Source organism: Coenobita brevimanus, chromosome 13 (assembly GCF_032717465.1).
Source record: "Coenobita brevimanus isolate Jiangsu-jjx chromosome 13, ASM3271746v2, whole genome shotgun sequence".
In the NCBI taxonomy this organism is placed as follows: domain Eukaryota; kingdom Metazoa; phylum Arthropoda; class Malacostraca; order Decapoda; family Coenobitidae; genus Coenobita; species Coenobita brevimanus.
In genome coordinates, this window is record NC_136966.1 from 43,015,010 (window position 1) to 43,037,688 (window position 22,679).

Sequence of the window (22,679 nt, forward strand, 5' to 3'; positions counted from 1 at the left end):
ATAGCATAAACTGACCTTATAATGGAGGAAAACAAGCGCAGGTGGGGGTGGGTAGGCGGGTGTGGTTCTGGTGGCGATGCGGTGAACTAACCAAGCTGATGACGTTATGGCGGCGACCACTGCCTCTCATTTGAACCCCAGACGCCCTACAAGACGGACCTCCTGGCTCCACCTGCCCAGCTGATGACTTTGCCGATTTTTCCTCTCCATTTCAGGTCTGTTACGGGAATTTAAAAGTGTATTATTTCAAGCGTGACTTATTTTCCAAGTTGTTGGTGGCTTTCAGCGGAAAAGAAGCTCGAATTTAATTTATATTTTTTTTTAAGAAATAGCCAGATATTCTTAGGAACTTTACCAGTCTTTGCAAAATGTCTGCCAGTGAGGTGAAGGAAACCGGCAGACTGTATTTTCATCTTAGTGAAATATCAATGCTGCTAACACCAAGATTCTTGTCCTCATTAATGCCTGCTGTCTGCCTAATTCATTTTTAGTATATATAGTTTTACAATAAGAATTTTTCCTACTATGCCACAAACAGTAAGACTGGCAATAGGCCACGTATGTTGGTGCCTGATCGTGACTAAATCCTCCCATTAACCCCAGTGAACCGATGACTAATTATCCGATTTTATTCCTCGCATCTGAAGACAACCGCATTTACCTTATTTTTACGAATTAAAAGAATTATGGGTATTTTTCTGTAACTAGGGATAGGTTTTCAAAATATGGGGATTATTTTTTCGAACTGGAGAGGTTAGACACAGCCTTCATTAATCCTTTAACTACGAGATCCCTTAAGCTGAATAAAATCGTATGGTGGTTGCCTGATAGCAGACTGGAAGGGTTTATTACAGGATCATTTTCTGCCACTGATGTGCCTTCAACAATGTAATCAACTCCTTCAATATAGCGTATTTTGCCTATTATTCTCCCTATTTAAATTCGCTTAGAGAACTTTTGACCTAAAGGGGTCTGATACAGCCTTAACCCCTTAACAATTACAAGTCCTATGTTCAATAAAATCGTCTGAATCCAGCATGCTCCAAACAAAAAAGATTGTCATAGAACTGAAGATGTTCAAACTGATTTCGGATTTTTTGTCGTTTATCACAGTCGGGGTATTTTCATTTTTTCTTTCACTAGGGGTAGGATTTACCCCTGTTTCGAATGATTTAGATTAATTTCCACCACAAGTGATGCCTAACCCCTATTTGGGGTTGAAGTCAAATACAAAATAAAATCTTAGAAATCGACAGAGATAAGTTTTTCTTTTCATTTTTTTCACTAGGGGCAGAATTTACCCATATTTCGAATGTTTCTGAGGTTAATTCTCGCCTATTTCTTTCTTTATTAAAGTAACCTAACGTGACCTAACGTAATCAAACTTAACCCCTAACCTAAGACACATTTGAGAAGGATATGTCATAGAGAAGACCCCCTCCCTCTTCTAATTTGAGGAGTTTGTCATAGGAAAGGCTGGAATACCCGACGGGCTTGCCTGTAATTATTGGCAATAATACCCTGATTTCTGGGTCGTTTTTATATCGGTTCTCTCATTAATCTGGTCCACAATATCGTTCTTTTACTTCCTCTGTCACCAAGCTCAGTGGCAGAAATAGAAAATGCTATGGCTAAAAAAGTCTCAGTAATATAAATGACATTCGTATTTCGCCTCAATCTTCGTCTCCACAAATTATCTAAACTCCGCATTTTTTTTTTTTTCCAGGCTCTACTTCGCTCGCTGGCACAATGTTCAGCAGCAGTGAGGAGTGAATGTCAAGTAAGAATTAATACCTTCACTACGAGAGATGCATGTATGAACCATGAAGTTATCCGTCCTGCAGCCCACCATCCTTTTGGTACCATCAGTGCCACCACATGGTGTCCCTCTCCAGCACCAAAATGGATGGATGGAGGCTGCTTTTAATCCCTTATGTTGGACACCCTTCTTGATCTGAATAAATCCGTCAGAGGCAGCCAGAATACAATTATACAAGCGTCATCGTACTGAAGGATCAACACACCAGCTTCAGCAACAGGTATATGCAATAATTTTATAAATTGCTATTATATTTGCTTATAATTTTGAGATAATCGTTGTTGCAAGTGAGCATTTATAATTATATGAACAAACGAGTAAACTCTTGAATGTACTACTTAATTCTTTACATGCACTTATTAATAATCTCTTATAATAAAATGCCCTAACCTTTTATACTTATATTGTTTAATCTTTTTCCCCACAGGTTGCCTCGCTGGTGTGTAGTGATGGTAGGGTGGAGGGCAGGCTGGGGTGGGGATGGGGGGTAGCCAGGAGCAGGGAGGGTCATGGGGCAAGCTTAGGTGGGTTAGGCAGCAGAGTTATGGTCAACTAGGTTGGCTTTCTAGGCCGGGTAAAGTTAGGCGTGGTAGTCTTAGGTCATCTATTAGCTTACTTCGTTGATGTTGGTTGTATGGTTGTCCGGCCGGACATGTCTGTGGTTGTCGTTGTTGGTTGTTGGACACGAGTTTTTGTCTGAGCGGCGATACACCACCAACGGAGGAGCGACAGCATCAGCAGCAGCAGCATCGTCGTTGTCCTCATCGTCATCAGTAACAGCAGCAGCAGCAGCAGCAGCAGCATCGTCGTTGTCCTCGTCGTCATCAGTAACAGCAGCGGCAGCAGCAGCAGTAACTTCAGCGATGAGACAGGTAACTGGATGATCCTGAAATGGAACTGAAATTAGCCAAATGTAACACATGACAGAAAATTCAATTTTGAATAATGGTTGAATATTATTCTTGAAGAGTAAAGACCTAAACACCTAATGTACTTGTTTTTCCTAAACCTGTATATGTGGCCTTACTTTGATGTAAGACAGCACTAAAAGCAGATTAGGTTTTGATAGTTTTTTTTTTTTTTCACAGGCGAGCACAGAAGAGTGGAAATGCATCATCGACCACGCAGCTTCCCTGAACCCGATGTGCTGAGAGGGAGCGAGGACGGAAGGAGGAGTGATGGAGCAGGACGGATGGAGAAGCGAGGACGGACGGGCAGAGGAGCGACGGGGGGAGGAGATAAGACCCACGAGGGAGAGAGCTACTACATTAACGGGATGCTGGTGTGTAAGCTGTTGGCAACCTTTCCCTTGTGACCGTATTCTCGTTAGCTCAGTAGGATACCTCTAGTCCGTTTACTCTAACCTGACAAATATCCATAATCTCTTCATGCTCAGTGGATAGCAAAGTGTAATCAGACTGGAGACTTTGACTAGTAATCAAGGGGAGGCGGTGGCTCAATCGGTAGAGAGGTGGCCTGCAGTCCTACCGGACCCAGGTTCAAATCCCTGCTGGGGCAGGGAACAGCTTAAGGATCTGAATTTCATAAAATCAGACTTTACAGATCTACCAGAAGACCCGCCGACATGTCGAAAAAATACCCCCTCTAATACCAATATGAGACTGCCCAGCTATGTATTCAATATGAACGATGGGTGTTAGCTTTGAAGTGGTGACATGTAGAGGTGTATGGCATGTAGGAGGACTACTGAGCCTTGAGAGCAGGCTGTGAAGCCTATGCCCAGAATCGGGCACATAAAAAAAAAAAAAAAAAAAAAAATCCTACCTTTTAGCGTAACTCCATCAAATTTCATGTAGCCAGGACATACATAATGAAATAGTTAATATATTACACATACCAGTAAAGGTGTGAGTGGTAAATGCAGGTGAAAACAGGCTATAGCATCACGTTACTTGTAGATGCTAAATGTTACTCTTTTACTTAATTTAGACATTGTGTAGATATTGGACAAAATGTATAGGAAGATGGCACAATTATGCAAAACAAATCGTGAAGGAAGAGGTATTAAAGAAATCTAATCCCATGGGAACGTCACTATGCTATCACTAACACATATTGAATTAAGACAACTGATGGAGAATTATAACTGAGAACTGTTGCTGTGACTATGTTAATCTTACAGACTGATGCAGACGACGAGCCTACGACGAGGGGCGGAACCTGTGGCGTCGACGTGGGGGTGTTGTGTTGGCGTGAAGGTCGTTGTGTCGGCGTGGAGGTCGTTGTGTCGGCGTGGAGGTCGTTGTGTCGGCGTGGAGGTCGTTGTGTCGGCGCGGCGTGGAGGTCGTTGTGTCGGCGTGGAGGTCGTTGTGTCGGCGTGGAGGTCGTTGTGTCGGCGTGGAGGTCGTTGGGTCAGCGTTAGGGCTAGGTCGTCGTTGGGGCCTACTGTGTCGGCATTGCGTGCGGCGTCAACGTGGGACTGCAGCGTCGAAGTGGAGCTGCAGTGCTGGTGTGGAAGTGCAACAAATACGTCAACAGCAACTGCAATGGTAAGAAATAATTTAAGTTTTCAGTCTTGTGCTAAAGTTTGTTAATAAGATTGCTAGCTTGTACCTTTAACTTGACACAGCTACCAAACACTAAGCAAACCAGAGAGAATAATTGTGAAAATACTACTAAACAAAATTAAACAATTCACGTCTTTGGAGATGTACGTGCTATCAAAAGTTCTATCTGTCTGCACATGCGTAAGTTGAAGACCACATATCTTTTTCCAGCATTTAACCTTTAAAAGTGCATTGCGTAATACTGTAAAGAACATTCCCATAAAATAACTGATCATAAAACTTAGAAATGATGCAGCAGTGTTCATGTTCCATAGGGATGCAGACGGCATACCTACCACGTTGGGGAAGAGGCGGAAGCTGCTATGTGGGCAGTTGTCGTCGTCATGGGCGGAAGCTGTGTGGCCGGCAGAAGGTTCGGATGCTGCAGTGGTAAGATAAATTTGCTGTATGATAAATCTGGCCTGTGGGGGCGTCGTCGGACCCTGTGGAAGCAGTGGTATTGCTGGCAGCTGCAATGATGAACAGTTTTGTTGACAGGTAATCTTGTTGGCATAAAGGACTTTGTGCCTCTTCCTAAGTGATTAACTTGTCACTTTAATACTTTTATGTGCAAAATAGATATACTTACAGCATAACTGAAATTGTTAGTGTCATTAAGTACTTTGCAACAATTTCCTTAAGACACCATTGTCATAGTGGTGTTAATGAAATAGACCAACAAGATTACCGCTCAGATACCATGTCCAGTTATAGATGGCGAATAATTATGGGAAAAAATGGTTTATGTAGCAGATGAAATAAGTCTGAAATAGCTTATCGGACTAGATCTGTCTATTCACCGACACTGGTATTACAGGGAGGGACGTGTGAGAAGAGGTGCACTTACTGAGGTGGCCAGAACAGCAAAGAAGGTACTACGAGAGGAAGCCAGAGGACGAGATGAGCAAAGAATACAAGAAATCATGGCTATGACACAAGAAGTCAGAGATAAAATGAGTGGATAACTGAACCGGGATGCCAGAGCAGTGTTGGCATTTTATCACGCCAGGTACAGTTTAGTTATGGCTTTTGGTACAGGTATGGCATACGATTGATTATACTGTTTGATATAATGATTATACCGCTGCATACGTTGATCAGCAATTTAGTTTCGTATCCAAAATGCTTACACGTCTCGGTCTTGAAATTACCGAGTTAAATAAGATATAGTTTCAGTACAGTTATTAAAGAACTCGAAAGCCTCGTCATAAAGAGCATTCTCAACGTTCCTGGTAGTTACATTGCAATTATTTAGGAAGATTTTGCCTCGGTCAAATTTCCACTGCTACCTTTAAACTAAATTGCTAGTTTCTTGAATTTGTAGTTTTTAATGTATTAGAAAAATGTTGGAATCCAGCTGACATAATGAATGGCTGCATCTGACATGCTTATTTTATGGAGACGATACATTAATTTTAGTTTGGCTCAAAATTGAATCCCCGTCTTGACTGATAAGTTGTGGCATAATTAACACAGAACTTTGTGCCAGTTACGAAAAAGTGCTATGGATGGGCAACACCGTAGGTCTTTCGTAGTCTGTCTGAGCTATGTAATATTGCCGCAAAAAAAAAAAAAAAAAAAAAAATCCCAAATTGACGAATGAACTGTAAATATAAATAAGATACCTACTTGGCAGGTGGAGTGAAGGCTGGGATGCTGAAGAGAAGCCGATGGTGGAGGGACACTGGTGATGCTGACCGTGACCGTGGGAGATGATGCTGACAGCGACCGTGGGAGGGACTTCAACAAAGAACGTCATCTGAAGGGAAGATTAGGTAAGTACTTCGCAAAACACTACGTACAATGAGACAGTATAACAAGGGCAAAATATCTAGTACAGTAAGTGACAAAGCCAAAATAATGTAAACATATTTGACGATACAATAAGTGTGGATATTTTCAACAAAGAGACAGTCAGAAATAACGAATACACTGATGTAAGTCCTGATAATTTTATATGGCATTTACAGGAGGGAAATCATCCAGCTTGTACCACCTCAACATACTGCTCGGTGCCATTGATACCTCGTCTTGAATTTACCCCTCCGAGGATCGCTGCCTACCCAGAAGTATCCTCATCTTTCTTATCCGGTAATGTACAAGGACTTTGAACCTCACAATATTTTAGTTGACTTAACACCAATCAGTCGTTAGTCAGGATATAGTAAATTTAGTTCACGACTCGGTTTACCTCCAAACACTCAGCCTTCAGTTAATATCTAGGCTTTGGTCAGCCCTTAGTCGTCGTCAATTCTGTCATAGGGTCGTATCATTTTAAAAAAGCACCAAGGTGTAAACATGACCCATTTTATTTACTTCTTTAAACGTATTGAATGCCTGGCTTTTCTGTATCGTTGCTAACTACACTATATCGTGGAATGCAGGCTGATCACATGAATTAAAGGTGTTTCATAAATAACTCTATAACCTTATGGACTTGCTTTCACCTTTCTGCTTTTTATAATAACTCAAGTCGTTTGCCTCTCTTGTCAGTTGGTTAGCTAAGTCCTGCCTAATCACTGGCCCTTTATAAATTTATATCACGCCCCGTCCTGATTACTTAACCATCTTCCCTCTTTGTTAGACCCCCAGTCAGTCATGCAGTCACAGGCCCAGTCACTCCAGTCACTGATTCCGCCTCTCAGTACCTTTAACCAATTGACTTACTGATCAGCAGTCGGCACATCTAGTCAGTCTACATTCTAGTCGATCACATTCACTCTAGTCAGTCCACACACTTTATCAATTCAAACCCTTCCTGATTCAGTGCACATCCATCACTCCAAGCCCTTCATGATTCACCCCACATTCTCCTGTACTTCAAACTCTAACTGTCTGTCAGTCTACAGCTTTAATCAGTCCACAGCCCTACTGACCCAGTCAGTCCACAGCCCTACTGACCCAGTCAGTCCACAGCCCTACTGACCCAGTCAGTCCACAGCCCTACTGACCCAGTCAGTCCACAGCCCTACTGACCCAGTCAGTCCACAGCCCTACTGACCCAGTCAGTCCACAGCCCTACTGACCCAGTCAGTCCACAGCCCTACTGACCCAGTCAGTCCACAGCCCTACTGACCCAGTCAGTCCACAGCCCTACTGACCCAGTCAGTCCACAGCCCTACTGACCCAGTCAGTCCACAGCCCTAGTGACCCAGTCAGTCCACAGCCCTACTGACCCAGTCAGTCCACAGCCCTAGTGACCCAGTCAGTCCACAGCCCTACTGACCCAGTCAGTCCACAGCCCTACTGACCCAGTCAGTCCACAGCCCTAGTGACCCAGTCAGTCCACAGCCCTAGTGACCCAGTCAGTCCACAGCCCTAGTGACCCAGTCAGTCCACAGCCCTACTGACCCAGTCAGTCCACAGCCCTAGTGACCCAGTCAGTCCACAGCCCTACTGACCCAGTCAGTCCACAGCCCTACTGACCCAGTCAGTCCACAGCCCTACTGACCCAGTCAGTCCACAGCCCTACTGACCCAGTCAGTCCACAGCCCTACTGACCCAGTCAGTCCACAGCCCTACTGACCCAGTCAGTCCACAGCCCAACTGACCCACCCAGTCCACAGCCCAACTGACCCACCCAGTCTACAGCCCAACTGACCCACCCAGTCTACAGCCCAACTGACCCACCCAGTCTACAGCCCAACTGACCCACCCAGTCTACAACCCTACTGACCCACCCAGGCCACAGCCCTACTGACCCACCCAGGCCACAGCCCTACTGACCCAGTCAGGCCACAGCCCTACTGACCCAGTCAGGCCACAGCCCTACTGACCCACCCAGTCTACAGCCCAACTGACCCACCCAGTCTACAACCCTACTGACCCACCCAGTCTACAACCCTACTGACCCACCCAGTCTACAACCCTACTGACCCGGTCAGGCCACAGCCCTAGTGACCCGGTCAGGCCACAGCCCTAGTGACCCGGTCAGTCCACAGCCCTAGTGACCCGGTCAGTCCACAGCCCTAGTGACCCGGTCAGTCCACAGCCCTAGTGACCCGGTCAGTCCACAGCCCTAGTGACCCGGTCAGTCCACAGCCCTAGTGACCCGGTCAGTCCACAGCCCTACTGACCCGGTCAGTCCACAGCCCTACTGACCCGGTCAGTCCACAGCCCTACTGACCCGGTCAGTCCACAGCCCTACTGACCCGGTCAGTCCACAGCCCTACTGACCCGGTCAGTCCACAGCCCTACTGACCCGGTCAGTCCACAGCCCTACTGACCCGGTCAGTCCACAGCCCTACTGACCCGGTCAGTCCACAGCCCTACTGACCCGGTCAGTCCACAGCCCTACTGACCCGGTCAGTCCACAGCCCTACTGACGCAGTCAGTCCACAGCCTCACTGACCCGTGTGTCCACACCCTATGTTAGTCCTCATCATCAGTCAGTCATTGGTAGTAGGTCAGTTCAATCAAAATACACGTCAGTGACTCACCCACAACCAGTCAGTCGTCCTACACCCATGGACAGTCCCCACCTTCAAAAACTCAGGTAGTCCACATCCACTATCACTACAAACCCTTACTGATTCAGTCCACAGCCTTCATCACCACATACCTTTACTGATTCAGTCCACAGCCTTCATCACCACATACCTTTACTGATTCAGTCCACAGCCTTCATCACCATATACCTTTACTGATTCAGTCCACAGCCTTCATCACCATATACCTTTACTGATTGAGTCCACAGCCTTCATCACCACATACCTTTACTGATTGAGTCCACATCCTTCATCACCACATACCTTTACTGATTCAGTCCACAGCCTTCATCACCACATACCTTTACTGATTCAGTCCACAGCCTTCATCACCACAAACCTTTACTGATTCAGTCCACAGCCTTCATCACCACATACCTTTACTGATTCGGTCCACAGCCTTCATCACCACATACCTTTACTGATTCAGTCCACAGCCTTCATCACCACATACCTTTACTGATTCAGTCCACAGCCTTCATCACCACATACCTTTACTGACTCAGTCCACAGCCTTCATCACCACATACCTTTACTGATTCAGTTCACAGCCTTCATCACCACATTCCTTTACTGATTCAGTCCACAGCCTTCATCACCACATACCTTTACTGATTCAGTCCACAGCCTTCATCACCACATACCTTTACTGATTCAGTCCACAGACTTCATCACTACATACCTTTACTGATTCACTCCACAGCCTTCATCACTACATACCTTTACTGATTCACTCCACAGCCTTCATCACTACATACCTTTACTGATTCACTCCACAGCCTTCATCACTACATTCCTTTACTGATTCACTCCAAAGCCTTGTAAACCATTTCAGTCCACAGCCTTGTAAACCCCTGTCAGTCCACAGCCTTGTAATCCCCTGTCAGTCCACAGCCTTGTAATCCCCTGTCAGTCCACAGCCTTGTAATCCCCTGTCAGTCCACAGCCTTGTAATCCCCTGTCAGTCCACAGCCTTGTAATCCCCTGTCAGTCCACAGCCTTGTAATCCCCTGTCAGTCCACAGCCTTGTAATCCCCTGTCAGTCCACAGCCTTGTAAACCCCTGTCAGTCCACAGCCTTGTAAACCCCTGTCAGTCCACGGCCTTGTAAACCCCTGTCAGTCCACAGCCTTGTAATCCCCTGTCAGTCCACAGCCTTGTAATCCCCTGTCAGTCCACAACCTTGTAAACCCCTGTCAGTCCACAGTCTTGTAAACCCCTGTCAGTCCAGTCTTATGATCTATCAGTCCCAACCCCTTAGCCAATCAGACTCCTCAATTATTTTTCACTGTCAGATCGTCAGTCTATGCCCAGTGTCACTCAGTCCACACCCTGTCACTCAGTCCACACCCTGTAACTCAGTCCACACCCTGTAACTCAGTCCACACCCTGTCACTCAGTCCACACCCTGTCACTCAGTCCACACCCCGTCACAGTCCACACCCTTTCACAGTCCACACCATGTCACTCAGTTCACACAGTCACATAGTTCATACCATCACAGTCCACATCCTAGCAACATCAGTCAGTCAGCATCAGTCAGTCAGCATCAGTCAGTCAGCATCAGTCAGTCAGCATCAGTCAGTCAGCATCAGTCAGTCAGCATCAGTCAGTCAGCATCAGTCAGTCAGCATCAGTCAGTCAGCAGTCAGCATCAGTCAGTCAGCAGTCAGCGTCAGTCAGTCAGCAGTCAGCGTCAGTCAGTCAGCAGTCAGCGTCAGTCAGTCAGTCAGCATTAGTCGTTTTAATCCTTCAGTCAGCCAATCCAGTCAGTCCACAGTCCGGTCTACTCAGTCCACAGTTCAATCCAGTTAGTCCACAGTCCAGTCTACTTAATGCACAGTGCAGTCTACTTAGTCCACAGACCAGTCTACTTAGTCCACAGACCAGTCTACTTAGTGCACAGTCCAGTCTACTTAGTGCACAGTCCAGTTTATTTAGTGCACAGTCCAGTCTACTTAGTGCACAGTCCAGTTTATTTAGTGCACAGTCCAGTCTACTTAGTGCACAGTCCAGTTTACTTAGTCCACGGCCACAGTCTAGTCCAGTCCACATTCACAGTCCAGCTAGCCAGTCAGTTCACAGTTCAGTCCAGTCAGTTCACATCCACAGTCCACACCCTCACTCCACACCCTCACTCCACACCCTCACTCCACACCCTCACTCCACACCCTCACTCCACACCCTCACTCCACACCCTCACTCCACACCCTCACTCCACACCCTCACTTCACACCCTCACTTCACACCCTCAGTCCAGTCCAGCCAGTCAGTCCACACCCCTAGTCTAGTCCAACCAGTCAGTCAACACCCACAGTCCAGTTCAGTCAGTCAGTCCACACCCCTAGTCTAGTCTAGCCAGTCAGACCACACCCCCAGTTCAGTCCACTCAGTCAATCCACACCCCCAGTCCAGTCCACTCAGTCAGTCCACACCCCCAATTCAGTCCACACCCCCAATTCAGTCCACTCAGTCAGTCCAAACCCACAGTCTAGTCCAGTCCAGTCCACACCCACAGTCCACACCCACAGTCCACACCCACAGTCCACACCCACAGTCCAGTCCAGTCCGCACCCCCCCACACAATCCAGTCCAGCTCAATCAGTCCACATCCCAGTCCTGTCCAGTCAGTCAGTTCACACCCCAGTTCAATCCAGCCAGTCAGTCAGTCCACACCCCCAGTCCAGTCCAGTCAGTCAGTCCACACCCCTAATTCAGTCCAGTCCACACCCACAGTCCAGTCCAGTCCAGTCCACTCCCAAAGTCCACTCCAGTCTACACACACACACACACAATCCAGTCCAGCCAAGTCAGTCCACACCCTAGTCCAGTCCAGTCAGTCAGTTCACACCCACAGTCCAGTCCAGTCATTCCACACCCCTAGTCCAGAATAGTCCAGTCCAGTTCAATCAGTCCACACCCCTAGTCCAGTCCAGTCAGTCCACACCCCCAGTCCAGTCCAACCAGTCAGTCCACATCCACGGTCCACTCCAGTTCAGTCTGCGTAATCCACACCCACGATTCAGTCCAGTTCAGTCCACATTCTCAGTCCACTCTCGTCCAGTTCAGTTAATCCAGACCCACCGTCCAGATGCTGAGTTAATCAGTTAATCCGCACCCTCAGTCCCCACACACAGTCCACACCCTCATTCCACACACTCAGTCCACACCCACAGTTCACACCCACAGTCCACACCCACAGTTACACCCACAGTCAGTCAGTCCACATATTTAGCTGATTCAGGTAGACCACATCCTCAGTCTTCACTTCCTGTCAGTATTCGTTTTACCAGTTAGTCAGTCAGTACCTTTGTCAGTACCTTTGTCAGTACCTTTGTCAGTACAGGCCTAGTACTTGTATACGTTAACTGACTGTCATTATATTTACTGATTCAGTTGGTCCAGTTAAGCTTTACGCCCACTGAGAGATAACTCTGTGAAATATTTGATTATTTAAACCATGTATTGAATTGTTATTTTCAGCTTCCTACCCTCCACCTGCCACTTACCACCTGCCACTTACCACCTGCCACTTACCACCTGCCACTTACCACCTGCCACTTACCACCTGCCACTTACCACCTGCCACTTACCACCTGCCACCTGCCACTTGCCACCTGCCACTTGCCACCTGCCACTTGCCACCTGCCACTTGCCACCTGCCACTTACCACTTACCACCTGCCACTTACCACCTGCCACTTACCACCTGCCACTTACCACCTGCCACTTACCACCTGCCACTTACAACTTGCCATCCACCTGCCACCTACCACCTACCACCCACCACCTACCACCCACCACCCACCTGCCACCTACCACCCACCACCCACCTGCCACCTACCACCCACCTGCCACCTACCACCCACCTGCCACCTACCACCCACCTGCCACCCACCTGCCACCCACCTGCCACCTACCACCCACCTGCCACCCACCTGCCACCTACCACCCACCTGCCACCTACCACCTACCTGCCACCTACCACCTACCTGCCACCTGTCGTCCACTTGTCGCCCACTTGCCACCCACCTGCCGCCTGCCACCCACCTGCCGCCTGCCACCCACCTGCCGCCTGCCACTTAACACCTGCCACTTAACACCTGCAACCTGCCACCCACCCGCCTACAACCTGCAACCCAACTACCCACCACCCACCTACCCACCACCCACCTACCCACCACCCACCTACCCACCACCCACCTACCCACCACCCACCTACCCACCACCCACCTACCCACCACCCACCTACCCACCACCCACCTACCCACCACCCACCTACCCACCACCCACCTACCCACCACCCACCTACCCACCACCCACCTACCCACCACCCACCTACCCACCACCCACCTACCCACCAGAGCCTTCCTGATCGCTGACAACTCTACTGATGAATCCAGCTCAAAATAAAACTTTTGTTTAATAAAATCTGGAAATCTTTTATCATACCTCAATTACCTCTGTCTTTATACCTGAAAACTATTTGATGTGGGGTTGGTGTGGATATTGTGGGGTTGGTGTGGATATTGTGGGGTTGGGATGGTTATATAAGGTTGGGTTGGGATGGTTATATAAGGTTGGGTTGGTTGAAAGGGCTTTTATACTGAGGGAAGAATTGGATGTTGTGGAGGGTTGGGAGGGATATCGTGGGGTTGGGTTGGGATGGGTGTCGTGGGGTTGGGTTGGGATGGGTGTCGTGGGGTTGGGTTGGGATGGGTGTCGTGGGGTTGGGTTGGGATGGGTGTCGTGGGGTTGGGTTGGGATGGGTGTCGTGGGGTTGGGTTGGGTTGGGTTGGATGTCGTGGGGTTGGGTTGGGTTGGATGTCGTAGGGTTGGGTTGGGTTGGGTTGGATGTCGTGGGGTTGGATTGGGTTGGGTTGGGTTGGATGTCGTGGGGTGGGGTGGGGTTGGGTTGGGTTGGGTTGGGTTGGGTTGCGTTGGGTGGGGTTGAATATCGTGGGGATGCGATGGACTGGATTGGATACAGTGGATGGGTTGGACTGTGTATTACTGAGTACTGGAATGGATATGCTCTATTCCCTACTCCCCTTCTCCCTCTTTCGTTTAGCTGCTGGCTTCTTCCTACTCCCCCACCCCTTGCACCTCCCTCTCCTCCTCCCTATTCTCCCTCCCCTCACCCCACACACCCCCAACCCAATCTCCCCCCTCACCCACTCCCCCCCTCACCCACTCCCCCCCTCACCCACTCCCCCCCTCACCCACTCCCCCCTTCACCCACTCCCTCCCTTATCCACTCCCCCCCTTATCCACTCCCCCCTCACCCCACCACCTCCCCTCACCCCACACCCCCCAACCCCATCCCCCCTCCCTCCCCCATCCTCCCTCACCCCCCTCACCCCCCTCACCCCCCTCACCCCCCTCGCCCTACCCCTCGCCCTACCCCTCGCCCTACCCCTCGCCCTACCCCTCAACACACCCCAGGGCCCTCTCTAGGACTATTACAACTAATTCTTTCCTTTTACTCTGAAAATTTCCCACACTTTAAACACTTTCTCCTTGAATATTAAACCCCAGTTGGCTTCAGTACAGGTGGAGGAAGCAGACACTGATGAAAACATTATAACTAAAAACAAACTCTGTACCTGTGCAGTGTGATCTCCTCAGACTTTCTCCCGCAGGTGTGGTCGCGTGGGAAGACAGCAGCCAGACCGACATTCCAGAGGCCATACTTCTCGCCACTCCATCCACATCTCCACTCCTCGTCTGTCTTAGCCACTCCATCGATGACACCACCACTACTCGCCTCTTCGCCATTCAGCCGATCAGAATTCGCCACCCTGCCCAGAGTGATGTCCATTTAAGTCCTGGATTATAAGACTTTGAAGAACTTTGGCCAGATTATATATGACATGGGTACAATAAAACTGGACCTCCACACACTGCCTCTCTTCGCCTTTCACCTGATGAGAAACCTGTCCTGGCCAGAAAGATCCTTGGTCTTGGAGGAAACACAAGAATTTGCATCGGATAAGTGACACTTGGGAATAATGAACCAACTAGTTAGGACAACGGTTGCTGACGCTTTTTATCCTATAGACGAAAACACCTTGTAAAGATTGCCGGAATAAAGGACTGGACTGGTGTTGTTAAATACCTACTTAGGCTGACAACAAACAACAATATGGTATGAACTGCAGAGTTAGGATCCAGAACCAAACCTTAATTCCCACTGATGTTTTACTTTGAAAATTTAATCTGAATAGGACACTTAACCATGTAAAAGTACTGTAACTGACCAGTTTATCTATACACATGCAGTAAATAATAGTAATTTTATTCGAGCCATTAGAGGAGATCCAGATACTTTACCTATTATCCCTGGACCTTACCTACCACATGGTTACTAAATAGGGGTGAATAGGACCAAAGGATAGTGAATCAGTACCCAGTGAGTCACACCTCCCTTCACTACCTATAGCATTCAAGCCTTCATATTAACTTGGTACTACCTATGGCATTCAAGCATTCATATTGACTTAGCACTACCTATGGCATTCAAGCCTTCATGCTTTTAACTTAGCACTACCTATGGCATTGAAGCCTTCATATTAACTTAGCACTACCTATGGCATACAAGCCTTCAGGTTAACTTAGCGTCACCTATGGCATACAAGCCTTCATATTAACTTAGCATTACCTATGGCACTGAAGCCTTCATATTAACTTAGCATCACCTATGGCATGCAAGCATTCATATTAACTTAGCATTACCTATTGTATTCAAGCCATCATATTAACTTAGCATTACCTATGCAATTCGAGCCTTCATATTAACTTACCATCACCTATGGCATTCAAGCCTTCATATTAACTTAGCACTACCTATGGCATTGAAGCCTTGATACTTTAACTTAGCTGCTTTGAGAACTGATAATCTTTAGATCTGGCTTGATGAACTCTGCTAAAGGTGCAGTATACCCACTTCAGTACCTCATTTGGACTTTGACGAAGGGGTAAACCTGACTACACAATAGACTTAGAACTTTCACTGACAGGATGGCAAGAAAGCTTTGATAACAGCACTAGTGAAGGGATACATAGGAGTATCTGGATCTACTCTGAAATAGGACGTGGTTAAAGAATACCATTACCTACACTGGATACAATAGCTGGTCAGACTTACATGCAGTGTGTCTGCAGTACACTCATTGCAGATTTCCTTATCAAGATATCTTGAGTACACATGGGAAAAAACCTGAATGGAGAACACTAAGGTAAGAAGTACTATGAAAACTACCAACCAGCGAGATGACCTGGAGGGCCAGTGTACAGGAGCTTCAGCACCATAGTATATATAAAACAGTCTGGCAGTAACATGAATAAACTGCAGGCAGCAGAGGAAATAACTCTGGAGGATTATAAACAGCCGAAATAAGGCTATTACTGCTAGTCAAGGCAGTACTAATTGCACTAAGTAATGAAGCTAGTGAGTCTTGTACAAATACTGTAGTTACCCATCAATAAACCATAGCTGACCAAAGTACTGGTTTTGCTGTACCTGGGGGAGGGGTCTGCATAGTCAAAGTCCGAAATAAGGGTTTTGCATCCGTAGATTTTAAACATAATAGCCCAAAAATATTCTAAGTTGAAACAGGGGTTTTACATCCGTAGAATTTTTACACAACCCTTATATTCTAAGTTGAAGTAAGGGTTTTTCATCCGTAGACTTTATGCCAAACTCCATAAAATATTCTAAGTTGAAATTAGGGTTTTACTCCCTTAGAGTTTTAGTTGAAACAGGGGTTTTACATCCGTAGAGTTTTTAGTTGAACCAGGGGTTTTTACATCCGTAGAGTTTTTTAAGGTCAAGTAGGTGTTGTACCCCCCCCCTCTCTCTTTTGGTCACAGTTTCTAAGTTGAAGTAGGGCTTTTATATCCCTAGACTTTATATCCACTTCTCTGGTGGGTATAAAGTCTAAGTCCGAAGTAAGGGTTTTGGTGCCCTTAAGACTTATACCAGATCCAGTCACTCGATAAAATCCTAAGTCCAAATTGGAGTGCTTTTTGGACTTTGGATTTTTCCAGATGGTGGAACTGGTATAAAGTCAAAGTTGAATTGTGGGTTTTTATACCCAGGAGTTTATACCAGCAAGTTAACTTGTGATGGAGTCTACTGTGTACTCTGTTCCATGTCTTTGGGAACTAGAGTATATCATTGTATGCTTTCTTTGCATACTTTACTTTTTCTGTGATATTGTATTTTAGTCATTTGTAATACCATAAAGGGCAAAGTAAAGTTGATATACAGCTGATTCTTTTATTATCTTTAGTGTTTTACAAGAGTTTACAATTACAATACATTTACAAAGTATACAAGTAGCAATGGCAGCAGCTGTTAGGTTACTCTGGCAGAAGATTTTATATATTAAACTATAAGTATCTCAAAGTATATCACAAAAGTATTGGACTAGAGCAAATGTTTCAAGTATTATCAAAGTATATCAGTTAAATACGGGCAAGATACCTTTAGCAATTAATATTATGTAGTAGGTCCTATGTCTATCTCCAACTCGCTCCCTCGCTCCTACTCGCCCCTCTACCCTCTCTGCATCACGCTCACTCTAGAACGACAGAAAAAGAAAAAGCGCATAAAAAGTAAAGGTGGGGAAGAGAAAGAAGCACTAAAGCAGACAGACACTAACAGACACACACACACCATCCCAGCACTTTCGGCTGCGCTGAGGACAGGCAGACAGGACAGACGGAGAGGAAGATGGAAGTGGGAGAAGTCCCCCCTTTCCCGCCTCCCCCCACCCCACCTCCCTCCCCAGACCCACCTACCTGCCACATCCAGCCTAGTATGCTGGGAACTAAACACACACACACACACACACACACACACACACACACAAAGATAAAAAAAACACGCACACACAATCACACCCTAAAGGAACATACAAAGAAAAATACAACCTGTGACCTGTCCTCTCCGGCGCTCCGATCTCCCTGCAGGCTATCCGGTCTCCCCTGGTCTCTCGGCAGTCTCGTCTCTCCCTCGCAGCCGTCTCTGCATCGCCTGGGGAAATACAGGAACATCAAAGGTGCCTAAGGAATGCAATGCCTACCAGAGTAACGCTATACAGGTGCCGCCACAGCTGCTGCTACACTCCCTATCACATCACCTATCGGTACAAGCTACAACACACGCTGCACCAGTTCCTCTGCAGGGCTTGCCATGTTCTCGAGCGGCCATCTCGTCGTCTACAGCTGCCATTTCTTCCGTAGTTGCAACCCCTTCTTCTGAGGTTGCCATGTCTTCTGAGGTTGCCATGTCTTCTGAGGTTGCCATGTCTTCTGAGGTTGCCATCTCGTCTTCTGAGGTTGCCATCTCGTCTTCTGAGGTTGCCATCTCGTCTTCTGGGGCTGCAGCTTCGCCTTCCCCCTCGCATACAGTTGCCATCTCGCTGACCAGGGTTGACATCTCGTCCTCCGGCGTTTCCATCGTTTTCTGTGGAGCAAATATCAATTAGGCCAAAGTACGCACTATATGCTACTGCTGAGCCTATGTCCCGTATTCTGGGTGGCATAGGAGGCTTTGTAACGCATTTCCCTGAGAGATTTATTTTCCATAACACCAACATTATATTGGAAATTTACGTCAATGTCTTCTAACCCCAACTTGTCACCCAATTCCTTCCCATTCCACACATCCTTTCTTTAAGTTCTTCACAGCCATACTGTACCATCACCACACCCACACTACCACCACCACCACCACAACCACACTCCAACATCATACAACCACCAGCATAACACTATCACCACTACCACAACCACGTACTACCACCACCATCACAACCACACACCACCACCACCAACACCGCTGACATCACCACCATCACTACCACCACACAGCTATCACTGCTCTCGTGCAAAATTTATCTGCGAGAGAGAGAGAGAGAGAGAGAGAATTTCTGTGTGTGTATGTGTATGTGTGTGTGTGTGTGTGTGTGTGTGTGTGTGTGTGTGTGTGTGTGTGTGTGTGTGTGTGTGTGTGTGTGTGTATGTGTGTGTGAAAATAACTCTTTTAACAATAAACAAAATGCATGATTAAGTGTACGATGTGAGAAAAGCTCAGAAAAAAATATTTCAAATTTCAAAAAGTTTAAAAATGGTTCAAATACCTTTTACTTGGGGAGAAAGCTATTATTTCCCACTCTTGTCGTCTGTCATGTCGGTGTAAATATCCTTTGCTTGCCTGGCCGTGTAAATATCCTCTGCCTGCTTGATCGTGCGAAAATCCTCTTCTTTCTTCGTGTCAATGGAAAAATTCAATATGAGAGGTGGAGAGCAGAGGTGTGAGGGTAGGGGAGGTTTGACTGGTGGCAAGGAGATGGAAGGGGGGGTAGAAGGAAGATGTGAGGGGGTAGGGAAGAGGTGAGGGGGTAGGGAAGAGGTGAGGGGGTAGTGATGAGGTGGGGGGGTAGTGATGAGGTGGGGGGGTAGGGAACATGGGAGGGGGGTTGAGGGAAGAGATGACGGGGTAGGGAAGAGGTGAGGGGTAGAGGGAAGAGGTGAGGGGGTAGAGGGAAGAGGTGAGGGGGTAGAGGGAAGAGGTGAAGGAGTAGGGAAGAGGGGAGGGGGGTACAGGGAAGAGGGGAGGGGGGTACAGGGAATAGGTGAGGGGGTAAGGAAGGGGGAGGGGGGTAGAGGAAAGAGGTGAGGGGGTAGGGAAGAGGTGAGGGGGTAGGGAAGAGGTGACGGGGTAGGGAAAGGGGGAGGGGGATAGAAGGAAGAGGTGAGGGGGTAAGGAAGAGGGGAGGGGGGAAGACGGGGGGAAGAGGGAAGGGGGAAGTGGGAAGAGGTGAGGGGGTAGAGGGAAGAGGTGAGGGGGTAGAGGGGAGAGGTGAGGGGGTAGAGGAAGACGTGAGAGGGTACAGGGATGAGGGGAGGGGGTAGAGGGAAGAGGGGAGGGGGTAGAGGGAAGAGGTGAGGGGGGTAGATGGAAGAGGGGAGGGGGTAGAGGGAAGAGGTGAGGGGGTAGAGGGACGAGGTGAGGGGGTAGAGCGAAGAGGTGAGGGGGTAAAGGGAAGAGGTGAGGGGGTAAGGAGGAGGTGAGGGGGTAGGGAGGAGGTGAGGGGGTAGAGGGAGGAGGTGAGGGGGTAGAGGGAAAAGGTGAGGGGGTAGGGAAGAGGTGAGGGGGTAGGGAAGAGGTGAGGAGGTAGGGAAGAGGTGAGGATATAAGGAAGAGGTGAGGATATAAGGAAGAGGTGAGGAGGTAAGGAAGAGGTGAGGATATAAGGAAGAGGTGAGGGGGTAGAGAAGATGGGAGGGTGTTGAGGGAAGAGGTGAGGGGGTAGGGAAGAGGTGAGGGGGTAGAGGGAAGAGGGGAGGGGCTAGAGGGAAGAGGGGAGGGGGTAGAGGGAAGAGGTGAGGGGGGTAGAGGGAAGAGGGGAGGAGGTAGAGGGAAGAGGTGAGGGGGTAGAGGGAAGAGGTGAGGGGGTAGAGGGACGAGGTGAGGGGGTAGAGCGAAGAGGTGAGGGGGTAGGGAGAAGGTGAGGGGGTAGGGAAGAGGTGAGGGGGGTAGAGGGAATAGTTGAGGGGGTAGGGAAGAGGTGAGGGTGTAGGGAAGAGGTGAGGATATAAGGAAGAGGTGAGGAGGTAAGGAAGAGGTGAGGAGGTAAGGAAGAGGTGAGGATATAAGGAAGAGGTGAGGGGGTAGAGAAGAGGGGAGGGAGTTTAGGGAAGAGGTGAGGGGGTAGGGAAGAGGCGAGGGGTTAGGGAAGAGGTGAGGGGGTAGGGAAGGGGGACTGGAGTAGCCGGCATAGAGAACGTGACAGTTTAGAGATGGTGTGTACAATTAGCCACTGCTACGATGCCAAAACACAAAAAACTTCCTCTGGAAATATATCAGTGTGGTTGTTTGTAAATGTTGGCAAATTTAACAATGGTATTTAACATATTTTCCATCGGCTGGTGAATTAGCAAGGAGTGTTTGGAACTTTTCATAAACCTCAGGGCACCTTTGAAATAAACAGCTGTTAACCAGGATTATTGCATCTCCCTTGTCGGACGGGTGTGTGAATAATGAACTTATTTCTTAGTAGGGATTGTCACCGAAAAAATAGTTTCTTTAGACCAAAGAGCACCAGCATTGTCAACAGCTCGTGTCATAGTGGAATTGCTGTACCGTGTAAATATGTAGTTATAATACGTCCACATCCACGTCATCGAATAGAGTACACGAATTATTTCTTTTAAGTAATTTCTTGGGGGGTGGGGGTACAGACAATCTTCACCCCCTCCCCCCGTAGTTCACACAACGCACGACGTCAGAACGCATGCCCTGATCAAGGAAGGGTGTCAATTACTATCTTAATGCAAATATGTGAACGGTACAGTCATGAGAGCCAACCTGAAAGCCATTATGGCCAAAGCCCCATCCTGTCACCGACGACGACTACAAAATTTCAGTCAGTTATCGAGAAGGTGAATAAATCGGATAATGTCGGGGCATATGATCATGTTAGTGTTAACCCATTCAGCCAGGAAACGTCGTTCATTTTATCCTTGCAACACCCTGATGATTTTATTCAGCTTAGGGTACACTTTTCAAAGTGGAGGAATCAGATACAGTATTAATAAAATCTTTAGTACGAGAGGCCGCTCGTAAGCTGAATAAAATGGCTTGATACCAATAAGAATAAAATAAGAATGATGTCACTCTGGTTCAGGGGAATAAACGAATCTTTACCTAACCAAGGTTTTCGTAGCCAACACATTTCGTACAGAAATAACAATGATTAGATGGACGTGTAGTTCTTACTTAAATGCTAGGCCTGGGTTTGGGGGGAGGCTAGGTTTACTATTGACGAATTAAGAGGAGGGATTGGGCAAAAGTGTATTGTTGTGATGAGGAGGGAAACATTGAGATGGTTAGGACATGTAGAGAGAATGGAGGATGACAACTGGGTGAGGAGAGAGGTGTGAACGTCGGAGGTTGGGCTGCGAGAGGCAGACCGGAAAAAGCCTGGGACGAGGTCATAGTGTGTGACTTCAGGGATAAGGGAGTGAATAGGGAGGCTGCAAAAGATTGTGCAGTGTCGAGAGCCGCCATTATGTGACCAAGGCCGCCGACGCATGCAAGCATGTTAGATCCTTTAAAAGATACGATGCGAACGATTCGATGCAAGTAAGGTTCAGGGATCACCATTTTATATAATTCATCTCCTGCAACTTTTGCCTTCCATCTCTACAGTATCCCCGGCCAACCTATTGCGTTGACGAATAGGGGAATTTGGAGGAGGAACACGAACAACAAGTCTACCCTCCTCCTCCCTGCCTGACTTGCCTCATGCCCCTTCCCTCCGCTCTCTCTATCTTACCTCATGCCTCCCCCCCCTTACTCTTTCTCTTTCTTTCTCTCTCTCTCTCTCTCTCTCTCTCTCTCTCTCTCTCTCTCTCTCTCTCTCTCTCTCTCTCTCTCTCTGTCCTATCTGTCTATCTCCACACTCCGACACGTCAACTAAATATGACCTACCACCTGTTTAGTGGCTGTGTGTGTGTGTGTGTGTGTGTGTGTGTGTGTGTGTGTGTGTGCGCGCGCGCGCGCGCCCGTGCGTGCGTGTGTGCGTGCGTGCGTGCGTGTCATTAAAATATCCGAGCATCACTGAGTCCATGCATCAGTGTGTGTGTGTGTGTGTGTGTGTGTGTGTGTGTGTGTGTGTGTATCAGTATGTGCGTGAACCTGTGTGTGTGTGCATGTGTGCGTGTATCTACTGTATGTGCTCGTATCTGAGTGTGCGTGTATCAGTGCCTGTGTGTATCAGTGCCTGTGTGTATCA